The sequence below is a fragment of the Triturus cristatus genome, chromosome 12 (genome assembly GCF_964204655.1).
Source record: "Triturus cristatus chromosome 12, aTriCri1.1, whole genome shotgun sequence".
Lineage (NCBI taxonomy): Eukaryota > Metazoa > Chordata > Amphibia > Caudata > Salamandridae > Triturus > Triturus cristatus.
In genome coordinates, this window is record NC_140595.1 from 725,262,974 (window position 1) to 725,276,232 (window position 13,259).

Here is a 13,259-nt window from a genome sequence, read left to right on the forward strand (position 1 = left end):
TACAGGACACGCGAACTACCAAAGTACATATCTTATTTTTTACTTACATAGCATCATGCACCTAGGACTACCTAGGGCCTACCTTAGGTGTAAATTATATGTAATAAAAGGGGAGTTTAAGGCTTGGCAAGTAGGCTGGGACTCCCCTGGGAGACCCCTGAGTCTATGCCCAGAACCATAACTCTGACAGTCGAGTACTTACCTAAAAGCCGATAACTCACTTTTCTTCCATAGGCTAACATTGAGTTGTTTCACTTGGAAATTCTTCTAAGTGGTGTGGAGTTTTGGAACTTTAAAATATTAATCTAAAATCAGCCGAACAACGAATTCTGATTTACTCACCTGTTATCAGGAGAGACCTCAGTGCTGCATCTTGGAGCTCAGTACTGACCCTGAAAAGTAATTTTAACCGTACTTACCAGTAACTCGAATTTCCTTCCATGGGATATCATTGCCTGCTTTTTGCTGAACATTTTCTAAGTGTCGATTTTTGAAACTTACAAATATTCTTTAAAAATCGTACCAACTGTGAAAACGTAATTGTTTACCTGTTTTAGATAGATGTCCCAGTACTGAGCCTAGGAGCCCATCACTGGATTACAAAAGTAACGAGAACGTACTTTACCCGTAACTTGAATTTTCTTCCATAGGAAACCATTGACTGTTTTTCTGTGAAATTTCTTCTGTGTCGATTTTGCAAACATGTAAATATTCCTTAAAAATCGCCTGTATAACTTAAACGCAGTTTCTCAACTGCTTACAGGTGGTACAGTAGTGCTGGATCTAGGATCCAACACTGACCTAGAAAAAGTAACCATAACCCCACTTACCTGCTAAGTGAATTTCCTTCCATAGGATAACATTGGTAATTTGATCAGCAAAAGTTTCTAAGTGTCAACTTTTAAAATAGCAAAATATTGCTTAAAAATCACAACAGTAACTAAAACGAATTTACTCACTTGTTTCCAAGAACTGTCCCAGGACTGAATCTAGGATCCAGTCCTGGATTTAGAAAAGTAATCCTGAAAGTAATTAATTGCATATAACTTCAAATTCCCATTGAGCTCAATGTATTATTGTGATTCAAATTGTGTTGCCTATTGCAATAAACTGTAACTATGACCTGCAAAAGTCAATTGCCTATTGCAAAGTATTTAACTAAAGCATCTCATTCTGAGAAAGTATATTTTGATACCTATTGTTGGTTCTAAAATAAAACAACAATATCTTTTGTATGCAAACCAATGGCCTAGAGTTCAGTTCTTGAGTGTGTGAGACCATTTGCTGACTGAGTGTGTACAACAAATGTTTTACACTGTACTCTGATACTGCCTTACTGCTCGGCAAGCTACCACTTTAGAGAGTAAGGTTATATCTAACTTTAGCCTCTGCCAAACCTCTGGGGACTGGGGACTCTGTGCACACTGTACCTATTTGGGAACAGTATATACAGAGCCACTTTCTCACAGTAGTGATAAAGTGATTAGAGTCCTAAGGCCAACATAAAGATACAGCAACACGTGAGGTGAAAAGCAAAAAGGTTGCTGGTAGGCCACCTTAAGGATGCCAGGTCTAACAAAAACTGAACTAAGGATAACATGAGTAAAACATCAGGTTTCTCTACTGCATTTGGTGAGACAAGTGGGCCTTCTTTTATCTTCCATTCAAGCAATCTTTGACAGACCCCTTTATTATAGAGCTTTTCAAGGATTAAAGATAAGGCACTTACAAAGGAGTCCCAAATACTCAGAGATGGTTGACTTCTGTAATATGGGTCGTAGACTAAAAGCAGCGCAAAAACAGAGGTCCAAAAAACTTGAGTGCCACAAGAGAGTTTGAATGCAAGCGTATCCTTTTACAGATCCAGAGATATACTCATGCAATTTTTGTTTTTAGGACAGAACGTGCATGATGAAAAAAACATTGTTTTTAAAAAGCGCATTGCAGAATATCAGTACTTTGATGTGGGAAAACTTCAAAACTTTCAAACAAAATATTTGTAGGCACCTAACAGCAAGTTGTTGTGGCCGAGTGGTTAAGGCGATGGACTAGAAATCCATTGGGGTATCCCCGCGCAGGTTCGAATCCTGCCAACAACGAGAATCTTTTTATTATCGGCTACAATTTCAGAAGTTAACCTTTAGTATTTCTTCCATTTCAGTTTTATAAATAGGTGGCTTATTTTTGTGTCACTATTGCCTCTCCACATATTTGTTATCGCTACCTCTTTCATGTCTTTGCTACACCTCATTCCTACTTTAGCACTGGTGTAAACGCTTCAAATTATCATACCGTTGCTCTCTCATTCATACCTGCGCATGCACTTGAAAGTTACTTTACCAATAAAAGACGCAAAGAGAGAAATAGAACAAAAGTGCTGGCTGGATTGGCAAACACACTTCATAAAACTGCATTTTCTTTTTTATTCTCCCCCGTGTTACATGCTTAACCTCCCCATGTGTAATTTCTCTTAACCTGCTGTCTCAGGAAGAGAATTTCATCTACAGGCTCTTTCTGTGTTTTTTTCCCTAGTCTGTCTTTCCCATTTCTTAGCTGTGTAACTGTTCCTTTACGCGCTCTATTTAAACGCCATCAATCTCATTTGAGCTCCTTGCTCCCGCTTCTGTTTTCTCCACCTCTCATACTGCCAGTTCTCTCTTTCTCTGTGGTTGGTGGCTACTTTCCTGAGCTTCCGAAGCCACGTGGTTCCTGCCTCTTGTTGTCAGACTTGAATTGGAAAAGGAACCATATTAACAAGCCTTTACCACTCACACACGGCGGAAGTTTATACTTTAATTCAGTGAGCTAAGAAAAGCGTGTTGTGGGTCCCCTACGAGCCATGGTGCTTGCTTCATCATGATTTGGCACCAGTCATTAGCCGCAGCTCTGCTAATGAGCCACTGAGGTCAGTTTCAATATTTACTCAAAAACATAACCATGCAGCCCACCCCTCAACTGTGTATTTATCTTGCTTTTCTGCTGTTCGTGTGATTAGCTGGGAGGAGCTCACGGCGACATCCTCCCTATAAAAGTGTAGATGGATCACTCTCTAACTCTTTCTTGCTTCACATACAAATGGCTTGAAAGGTGCAGGGAAGATGCAGGTCTAATAGACAGAATAGAAGGTCTGTGCCAGGTGGGTTTCTCTGCATTGGTGTCCCATCACAGGTCCGCAAGTGTAATGTGTGATCTTTGACTCCTGGCATTTCACAAGCAGGCGGCCAGGAAACGGTTTCAGCCTATCAACCACTGAGGAGACGCAGCCTCTGAATGAGGAATGAGGAAGCAATGAATACATCCAGCCTATCACAGGAACAGCCCTGAGTGTTCCGAATTATAAATTCTCCATGTCAGTGTATGTCGTTGAGCCCAAGTAGCTCGCCGTGATCGTATAGTGGTTAGTACTCTGCGTTGTGGCCGCAGCAACCTCGGTTCGAATCCGAGTCACGGCATTGTGGTTGGCAATGTCACGGCAGTTGGGTGTTAATTTTACAGAATTAGCAAATGTACCAGTGGTTTTTGTAAAATGTCTATTAAAAACAGATCCTTTCAAATATTTAAACCATCTAACAACAAATGATTTAAACTCGCATGATTATAAGCTGTAGCTATAATGTATTTACTTACATAAATTATCGTTCTTGAACCTATTGGGGGTGGAGGGGGAGCGGAGCTCACCCCCCAGGTGCAGTTGAGTGACCTGTGTTGTGGCTCTCTAGAGGGAAGGCACAAATTTTGCTGTCACCCAGCCCAATCCAGACGTGTATTGGGGCCAGGTTTCAGGCAAATAGAGCAGTAAGTGCAGAGAAATGTTCACTCTCTAAAAGTGGCATTTCTAAAATAGTAAAGTTAAATCCAACCTCACCAGTAAGTAGGATTTTCAATAAATAAATAAAGCTACTCCTCTCCGATATGGAATTACCAAATAAAAAGTATAGGGGAATACACAGAGCTAACCTATGAGAGGGGTAGACGTCACAGTAGTGAAAAATGAAATAGACTGTTTGGTACTTACAGGACACGCGAACCACCAAAGTACATATCTTATTTTTTACTTACATAGCATCATGCACCTAGGACTACCTAGGGCCTACCTTAGGTGTAAATTATATGTAATAAAAGGGGAGTTTAAGGCTTGGCAAGTAGGCTGGGACTTCCCTGGGAGACCCCTGAGTCTATGCCCAGAACCATAACTCTGCCAGTCGAGTACTTACCTAAAAGCCGATAACTCACTTTTCTTCCATAGGCTAACATTGAGTTGTTTCACTTGGAAATTCTTCTAAGTGGTGTGGAGTTTTGGAACTTTAAAATATTAATCTAAAATCAGCCGAACAACGAATTCTGATTTACTCACCTGTTATCAGGAGAGACCTCAGTGCTGCATCTTGGAGCTCAGTACTGACCCTGAAAAGTAATTTTAACCGTACTTACCAGTAACTCGAATTTCCTTCCATGGGATATCATTGCCTGCTTTTTGCTGAAAATTTTCTAAGTGTCGATTTTTGAAACTTACAAATATTCTTTAAAAATCGTACCAACTGTGAAAACGTAATTGTTTACCTGTTTTAGATAGATGTCCCAGTACTGAGCCTAGGAGCCCAGCACTGGATTACAAAAGTAACGAGAACGTACTTTACCCGTAACTTGAATTTTCTTCCATAGGAAACCATTGACTGTTTTTCTGTGAAATTTCTTCTGTGTCGATTTTGCAAACATGTAAATATTCCTTAAAAATCGCCTGTATAACTTAAACGCAGTTTCTCAACTGCTTACAGGTGGTACAGTAGTGCTGGATCTAGGATCCAACACTGACCTAGAAAAAGTAACCATAACCCCACTTACCTGCTAAGTGAATTTCCTTCCATAGGATAACATTGGTAATTTGATCAGCAAAAGTTTCGAAGTGTCAACTTTTAAAATAGCAAAATATTGCTTAAAAATCACAACAGTAACTAAAACGAATTTACTCACTTGTTTCCAAGAACTGTCCCAGGACTGAATCTAGGATCCAGTCCTGGATTTAGAAAAGTAATCCTGAAAGTAATTAATTGCATATAACTTAAAATTCCCATTGAGCTCAATGTATTATTGTGATTCAAATTGTGTTGCCTATTGCAATAAACTGTAACTATGACCTGCAAAAGTCAATTGCCTATTGCAAAGTATTTAACTAAAGCATCTCATTCTGAGAAAGTATATTTTGATACCTATTGTTGGTTCTAAAATAAAACAACAATATCTTTTGTATGCAAACCAATGGCCTAGAGTTCAGTTCTTGAGTGTGTGAGACCATTTGCTGACTGAGTGTGTACAACAAATGTTTTACACTGTACTCTGATACTGCCTTACTGCTCGGCAAGCTACCACTTTAGAGAGTAAGGTTATATCTAACTTTAGCCTCTGCCAAACCTCTGGGGACTGGGGACTCTGTGCACACTGTACCTATTTGGGAACAGTATATACAGAGCCACTTTCTCACAGTAGTGATAAAGTGATTAGAGTCCTAAGGCCAACATAAAGATACAGCAAAACGTGAGGTGAAAAGCAAAAAGGTTGCTGGTATGCCACCTTAAGGATGCCAGGTCTAACAAAAACTGAACTAAGGATAACATGAGTAAAACATCAGGTTTCTCTACTGCATTTGGTGAGACAAGTGGGCCTTCTTTTATCTTCCATTCAAGCAATCTTTGACAGACCCCTTTATTATAGAGCTTTTCAAGGATTAAAGATAAGGCACTTACAAAGGAGTCCCAAATACTCAGAGATGGTTGACTTCTGTAATATGGGTCGTAGACTAAAAGCAGCGCAAAAACAGAGGTCCAAAAAACTTGAGTGCCACAAGAGAGTTTGAATGCAAGCGTATCCTTTTACAGATCCAGAGATATACTCATGCAATTTTTGTTTTTAGGACAGAACGTGCATGATGAAAAAAACATTGTTTTTAAAAAGCGCATTGCAGAATATCAGTACTTTGATGTGGGAAAACTTCAAAACTTTCAAACAAAATATTTGTAGGCACCTAACAGCAAGTTGTTGTGGCCGAGTGGTTAAGGCGATGGACTAGAAATCCATTGGGGTATCCCCGCGCAGGTTCGAATCCTGCCAACAACGAGAATCTTTTTATTATCGGCTACAATTTCAGAAGTTAACCTTTAGTATTTCTTCCATTTCAGTTTTATAAATAGGTGGCTTATTTTTGTGTCACTATTGCCTCTCCACATATTTGTTATCGCTACCTCTTTCATGTCTTTGCTACACCTCATTCCTACTTTAGCACTGGTGTAAACGCTTCAAATTATCATACCGTTGCTCTCTCATTCATACCTGCGCATGCACTTGAAAGTTACTTTACCAATAAAAGACGCAAAGAGAGAAATAGAACAAAAGTGCTGGCTGGATTGGCAAACACACTTCATAAAACTGCATTTTCTTTTTTATTCTCCCCCGTGTTACATGCTTAACCTCCCCATGTGTAATTTCTCTTAACCTGCTGTCCCAGGAAGAGAATTTCATCTACAGGCTCTTTCTGTGTTTTTTTCCCTAGTCTGTCTTTCCCATTTCTTAGCTGTGTAACTGTTCCTTTACGCGCTCTATTTAAACGCCATCAATCTCATTTGAGCTCCTTGCTCCCGCTTCTGTTTTCTCCACCTCTCATACTGCCAGTTCTCTCTTTCTCTGTGGTTGGTGGCTACTTTCCTGAGCTTCCGAAGCCACGTGGTTCCTGCCTCTTGTTGTCAGACTTGAATTGGAAAAGGAACCATATTAACAAGCCTTTACCACTCACACACGGCGGAAGTTTATACTTTAATTCAGTGAGCTAAGAAAAGCGTGTTGTGGGTCCCCTACGAGCCATGGTGCTTGCTTCATCATGATTTGGCACCAGTCATTAGCCGCAGCTCTGCTAATGAGCCACTGAGGTCAGTTTCAATATTTACTCAAAAACATAACCATGCAGCCCACCCCTCAACTGTGTATTTATCTTGCTTTTCTGCTGTTCGTGTGATTAGCTGGGAGGAGCTCACGGCGACATCCTCCCTATAAAAGTGTAGATGGATCACTCTCTAACTCTTTCTTGCTTCACATACAAATGGCTTGAAAGGTGCAGGGAAGATGCAGGTCTAATAGACAGAATAGAAGGTCTGTGCCAGGTGGGTTTCTCTGCATTGGTGTCCCATCACAGGTCCGCAAGTGTAATGTGTGATCTTTGACTCCTGGCATTTCACAAGCAGGCGGCCAGGAAACGGTTTCAGCCTATCAACCACTGAGGAGACGCAGCCTCTGAATGAGGAATGAGGAAGCAATGAATACATCCAGCCTATCACAGGAACAGCCCTGAGTGTTCCGAATTATAAATTCTCCATGTCAGTGTATGTCGTTGAGCCCAAGTAGCTCGCCGTGATCGTATAGTGGTTAGTACTCTGCGTTGTGGCCGCAGCAACCTCGGTTCGAATCCGAGTCACGGCATTGTGGTTGGCAATGTCACGGCAGTTGGGTGTTAATTTTACAGAATTAGCAAATGTACCAGTGGTTTTTGTAAAATGTCTATTAAAAACAGATCCTTTCAAATATTTAAACCATCTAACAACAAATGATTTAAACTCGCATGATTATAAGCTGTAGCTATAATGTATTTACTTACATAAATTATCGTTCTTGAACCTATTGGGGGTGGAGGGGGAGCGGAGCTCACCCCCCAGGTGCAGTTGAGTGACCTGTGTTGTGGCTCTCTAGAGGGAAGGCACAAATTTTGCTGTCACCCAGCCCAATCCAGACGTGTATTGGGGCCAGGTTTCAGGCAAATAGAGCAGTAAGTGCAGAGAAATGTTCACTCTCTAAAAGTGGCATTTCTAAAATAGTAAAGTTAAATCCAACCTCACCAGTAAGTAGGATTTTCAATAAATAAATAAAGCTACTCCTCTCCGATATGGAATTACCAAATAAAAAGTATAGGGGAATACACAGAGCTAACCTATGAGAGGGGTAGACCTCACAGTAGTGAAAAATGAAATAGACTGTTTGGTACTTACAGGACACGCGAACCACCAAAGTACATATCTTATTTTTTACTTACATAGCATCATGCACCTAGGACTACCTAGGGCCTACCTTAGGTGTAAATTATATGTAATAAAAGGGGAGTTTAAGGCTTGGCAAGTAGGCTGGGACTCTCCTGGGAGACCCCTGAGTCTATGCCCAGAACCATAACTCTGCCAGTCGAGTGCTTACCTAAAAGCCGATAACTCACTTTTCTTCCATAGGCTAACATTGAGTTGTTTCACTTGGAAATTCTTCTAAGTGGTGTGGAGTTTTGGAACTTTAAAATATTCATCTAAAATCAGCCGAACAACGAATTCTGATTTACTCACCTGTTATCAGGAGAGACCTCAGTGCTGCATCTTGGAGCTCAGTACTGACCCTGAAAAGTAATTTTAACCGTACTTACCAGTAACTCGAATTTCCTTCCATGGGATATCATTGCCTGCTTTTTGCTGAAAATTTTCTAAGTGTCGATTTTTGAAACTTACAAATATTCTTTAAAAATCGTACCAACTGTGAAAACGTAATTGTTTACCTGTTTTAGATAGATGTCCCAGTACTGAGCCTAGGAGCCCAGCACTGGATTACAAAAGTAACGAGAACGTACTTTACCCGTAACTTGAATTTTCTTCCATAGGAAACCATTGACTGTTTTTCTGTGAAATTTCTTCTGTGTCGATTTTGCAAACATGTAAATATTCCTTAAAAATCGCCTGTATAACTTAAACGCAGTTTCTCAACTGCTTACAGGTGGTACAGTAGTGCTGGATCTAGGATCCAACACTGACCTAGAAAAAGTAACCATAACCCCACTTACCTGCTAAGTGAATTTCCTTCCATAGGATAACATTGGTAATTTGATCAGCAAAAGTTTCTAAGTGTCAACTTTTAAAATAGCAAAATATTGCTTAAAAATCACAACAGTAACTAAAACGAATTTACTCACTTGTTTCCAAGAACTGTCCCAGGACTGAATCTAGGATCCAGTCCTGGATTTAGAAAAGTAATCCTGAAAGTAATTAATTGCATATAACTTCAAATTCCCATTGAGCTCAATGTATTATTGTGATTCAAATTGTGTTGCCTATTGCAATAAACTGTAACTATGACCTGCAAAAGTCAATTGCCTATTGCAAAGTATTTAACTAAAGCATCTCATTCTGAGAAAGTATATTTTGATACCTATTGTTGGTTCTAAAATAAAACAACAATATCTTTTGTATGCAAACCAATGGCCTAGAGTTCAGTTCTTGAGTGTGTGAGACCATTTGCTGACTGAGTGTGTACAACAAATGTTTTACACTGTACTCTGATACTGCCTTACTGCTCGGCAAGCTACCACTTTAGAGAGTAAGGTTATATCTAACTTTAGCCTCTGCCAAACCTCTGGGGACTGGGGACTCTGTGCACACTGTACCTATTTGGGAACAGTATATACAGAGCCACTTTCTCACAGTAGTGATAAAGTGATTAGAGTCCTAAGGCCAACATAAAGATACAGCAACACGTGAGGTGAAAAGCAAAAAGGTTGCTGGTAGGCCACCTTAAGGATGCCAGGTCTAACAAAAACTGAACTAAGGATAACATGAGTAAAACATCAGGTTTCTCTACTGCATTTGGTGAGACAAGTGGGCCTTCTTTTATCTTCCATTCAAGCAATCTTTGACAGACCCCTTTATTATAGAGCTTTTCAAGGATTAAAGATAAGGCACTTACAAAGGAGTCCCAAATACTCAGAGATGGTTGACTTCTGTAATATGGGTCGTAGACTAAAAGCAGCGCAAAAACAGAGGTCCAAAAAACTTGAGTGCCACAAGAGAGTTTGAATGCAAGCGTATCCTTTTACAGATCCAGAGATATACTCATGCAATTTTTGTTTTTAGGACAGAACGTGCATGATGAAAAAAACATTGTTTTTAAAAAGCGCATTGCAGAATATCAGTACTTTGATGTGGGAAAACTTCAAAACTTTCAAACAAAATATTTGTAGGCACCTAACAGCAAGTTGTTGTGGCCGAGTGGTTAAGGCGATGGACTAGAAATCCATTGGGGTATCCCCGCGCAGGTTCGAATCCTGCCAACAACGAGAATCTATGTATTATCGGCTACAATTTCAGAAGTTAACCTTTAGTATTTCTTCCATTTCAGTTTTATAAATAGGTGGCTTATTTTTGTGTCACTATTGCCTCTCCACATATTTGTTATCGCTACCTCTTTCATGTCTTTGCTACACCTCATTCCTACTTTAGCACTGGTGTAAACGCTTCAAATTATCATACCGTTGCTCTCTCATTCATACCTGCGCATGCACTTGAAAGTTACTTTACCAATAAAAGACGCAAAGAGAGAAATAGAACAAAAGTGCTGGCTGGATTGGCAAACACACTTCATAAAACTGCATTTTCTTTTTTATTCTCCCCCGTGTTACATGCTTAACCTCCCCATGTGTAATTTCTCTTAACCTGCTGTCTCAGGAAGAGAATTTCATCTACAGGCTCTTTCTGTGTTTTTTTCCCTAGTCTGTCTTTCCCATTTCTTAGCTGTGTAACTGTTCCTTTACGCGCTCTATTTAAACGCCATCAATCTCATTTGAGCTCCTTGCTCCCGCTTCTGTTTTCTCCACCTCTCATACTGCCAGTTCTCTCTTTCTCTGTGGTTGGTGGCTACTTTCCTGAGCTTCCGAAGCCACGTGGTTCCTGCCTCTTGTTGTCAGACTTGAATTGGAAAAGGAACCATATTAACAAGCCTTTACCACTCACACACGGCGGAAGTTTATACTTTAATTCAGTGAGCTAAGAAAAGCGTGTTGTGGGTCCCCTACGAGCCATGGTGCTTGCTTCATCATGATTTGGCACCAGTCATTAGCCGCAGCTCTGCTAATGAGCCACTGAGGTCAGTTTCAATATTTACTCAAAAACATAACCATGCAGCCCACCCCTCAACTGTGTATTTATCTTGCTTTTCTGCTGTTCGTGTGATTAGCTGGGAGGAGCTCACGGCGACATCCTCCCTATAAAAGTGTAGATGGATCACTCTCTAACTCTTTCTTGCTTCACATACAAATGGCTTGAAAGGTGCAGGGAAGATGCAGGTCTAATAGACAGAATAGAAGGTCTGTGCCAGGTGGGTTTCTCTGCATTGGTGTCCCATCACAGGTCCGCAAGTGTAATGTGTGATCTTTGACTCCTGGCATTTCACAAGCAGGCGGCCAGGAAACGGTTTCAGCCTATCAACCACTGAGGAGACGCAGCCTCTGAATGAGGAATGAGGAAGCAATGAATACATCCAGCCTATCACAGGAACAGCCCTGAGTGTTCCGAATTATAAATTCTCCATGTCAGTGTATGTCGTTGAGCCCAAGTAGCTCGCCGTGATCGTATAGTGGTTAGTACTCTGCGTTGTGGCCGCAGCAACCTCGGTTCGAATCCGAGTCACGGCATTGTGGTTGGCAATGTCACGGCAGTTGGGTGTTAATTTTACAGAATTAGCAAATGTACCAGTGGTTTTTGTAAAATGTCTATTAAAAACAGATCCTTTCAAATATTTAAACCATCTAACAACAAATGATTTAAACTCGCATGATTATAAGCTGTAGCTATAATGTATTTACTTACATAAATTATCGTTCTTGAACCTATTGGGGGTGGAGGGGGAGCGGAGCTCACCCCCCAGGTGCAGTTGAGTGACCTGTGTTGTGGCTCTCTAGAGGGAAGGCACAAATTTTGCTGTCACCCAGCCCAATCCAGACGTGTATTGGGGCCAGGTTTCAGGCAAATAGAGCAGTAAGTGCAGAGAAATGTTCACTCTCTAAAAGTGGCATTTCTAAAATAGTAAAGTTAAATCCAACCTCACCAGTAAGTAGGATTTTCAATAAATAAATAAAGCTACTCCTCTCCGATATGGAATTACCAAATAAAAAGTATAGGGGAATACACAGAGCTAACCTATGAGAGGGGTAGACGTCACAGTAGTGAAAAATGAAATAGACTGTTTGGTACTTACAGGACACGCGAACCACCAAAGTACATATCTTATTTTTTACTTACATAGCATCATGCACCTAGGACTACCTAGGGCCTACCTTAGGTGTAAATTATATGTAATAAAAGGGGAGTTTAAGGCTTGGCAAGTAGGCTGGGACTCCCCTGGGAGACCCCTGAGTCTATGCCCAGAACCATAACTCTGCCAGTCGAGTACTTACCTAAAAGCCGATAACTCACTTTTCTTCCATAGGCTAACATTGAGTTGTTTCACTTGGAAATTCTTCTAAGTGGTGTGGAGTTTTGGAACTTTAAAATATTAATCTAAAATCAGCCGAACAACGAATTCTGATTTACTCACCTGTTATCAGGAGAGACCTCAGTGCTGCATCTTGGAGCTCAGTACTGACCCTGAAAAGTAATTTTAACCGTACTTACCAGTAACTCGAATTTCCTTCCATGGGATATCATTGCCTGCTTTTTGCTGAAAATTTTCTAAGTGTCGATTTTTGAAACTTACAAATATTCTTTAAAAATCGTACCAACTGTGAAAACGTAATTGTTTACCTGTTTTAGATAGATGTCCCAGTACTGAGCCTAGGAGCCCAGCACTGGATTACAAAAGTAACGAGAACGTACTTTACCCGTAACTTGAATTTTCTTCCATAGGAAACCATTGACTGTTTTTCTGTGAAATTTCTTCTGTGTCGATTTTGCAAACATGTAAATATTCCTTAAAAATCGCCTGTATAACTTAAACGCAGTTTCTCAACTGCTTACAGGTGGTACAGTAGTGCTGGATCTAGGATCCAACACTGACCTAGAAAAAGTAACCATAACCCCACTTACCTGCTAAGTGAATTTCCTTCCATAGGATAACATTGGTAATTTGATCAGCAAAAGTTTCGAAGTGTCAACTTTTAAAATAGCAAAATATTGCTTAAAAATCACAACAGTAACTAAAACGAATTTACTCACTTGTTTCCAAGAACTGTCCCAGGACTGAATCTAGGATCCAGTCCTGGATTTAGAAAAGTAATCCTGAAAGTAATTAATTGCATATAACTTAAAATTCCCATTGAGCTCAATGTATTATTGTGATTCAAATTGTGTTGCCTATTGCAATAAACTGTAACTATGACCTGCAAAAGTCAATTGCCTATTGCAAAGTATTTAACTAAAGCATCTCATTCTGAGAAAGTATATTTTGATACCTATTGTTGGTTCTAAAATAAAACAACA

At 40.1% G+C, this 13,259-nt stretch overlaps 6 non-coding genes across 6 annotated transcripts; all 6 read left to right on the forward strand.

The window, feature by feature from the left end:
• The first annotated feature begins 2,017 nt into the window (after nt 1–2,017).
• Nucleotides 2,018–2,099, forward strand: TRNAS-AGA (transfer RNA serine (anticodon AGA)). The gene has a single exon. It is a non-coding gene; the product is annotated as a tRNA-Ser (tRNA).
• A 1,281-nt stretch (nt 2,100–3,380) lies between these two features.
• Nucleotides 3,381–3,452, forward strand: TRNAH-GUG (transfer RNA histidin (anticodon GUG)). Its single transcript has one exon. It is a non-coding gene; the product is annotated as a tRNA-His (tRNA).
• A 2,577-nt stretch (nt 3,453–6,029) lies between these two features.
• TRNAS-AGA (transfer RNA serine (anticodon AGA)) lies at nt 6,030–6,111 on the forward strand. The gene has a single exon. It is a non-coding gene; the product is annotated as a tRNA-Ser (tRNA).
• A 1,281-nt stretch (nt 6,112–7,392) lies between these two features.
• Nucleotides 7,393–7,464, forward strand: TRNAH-GUG (transfer RNA histidin (anticodon GUG)). The gene has a single exon. It is a non-coding gene; the product is annotated as a tRNA-His (tRNA).
• A 2,577-nt stretch (nt 7,465–10,041) lies between these two features.
• TRNAS-AGA (transfer RNA serine (anticodon AGA)) lies at nt 10,042–10,123 on the forward strand. The gene has a single exon. It is a non-coding gene; the product is annotated as a tRNA-Ser (tRNA).
• Nucleotides 10,124–11,404: 1,281 nt separating this feature from the next.
• On the forward strand, nt 11,405–11,476 carry TRNAH-GUG (transfer RNA histidin (anticodon GUG)). Its single transcript has one exon. It is a non-coding gene; the product is annotated as a tRNA-His (tRNA).
• The last annotated feature ends 1,783 nt before the right edge of the window (nt 11,477–13,259 follow it).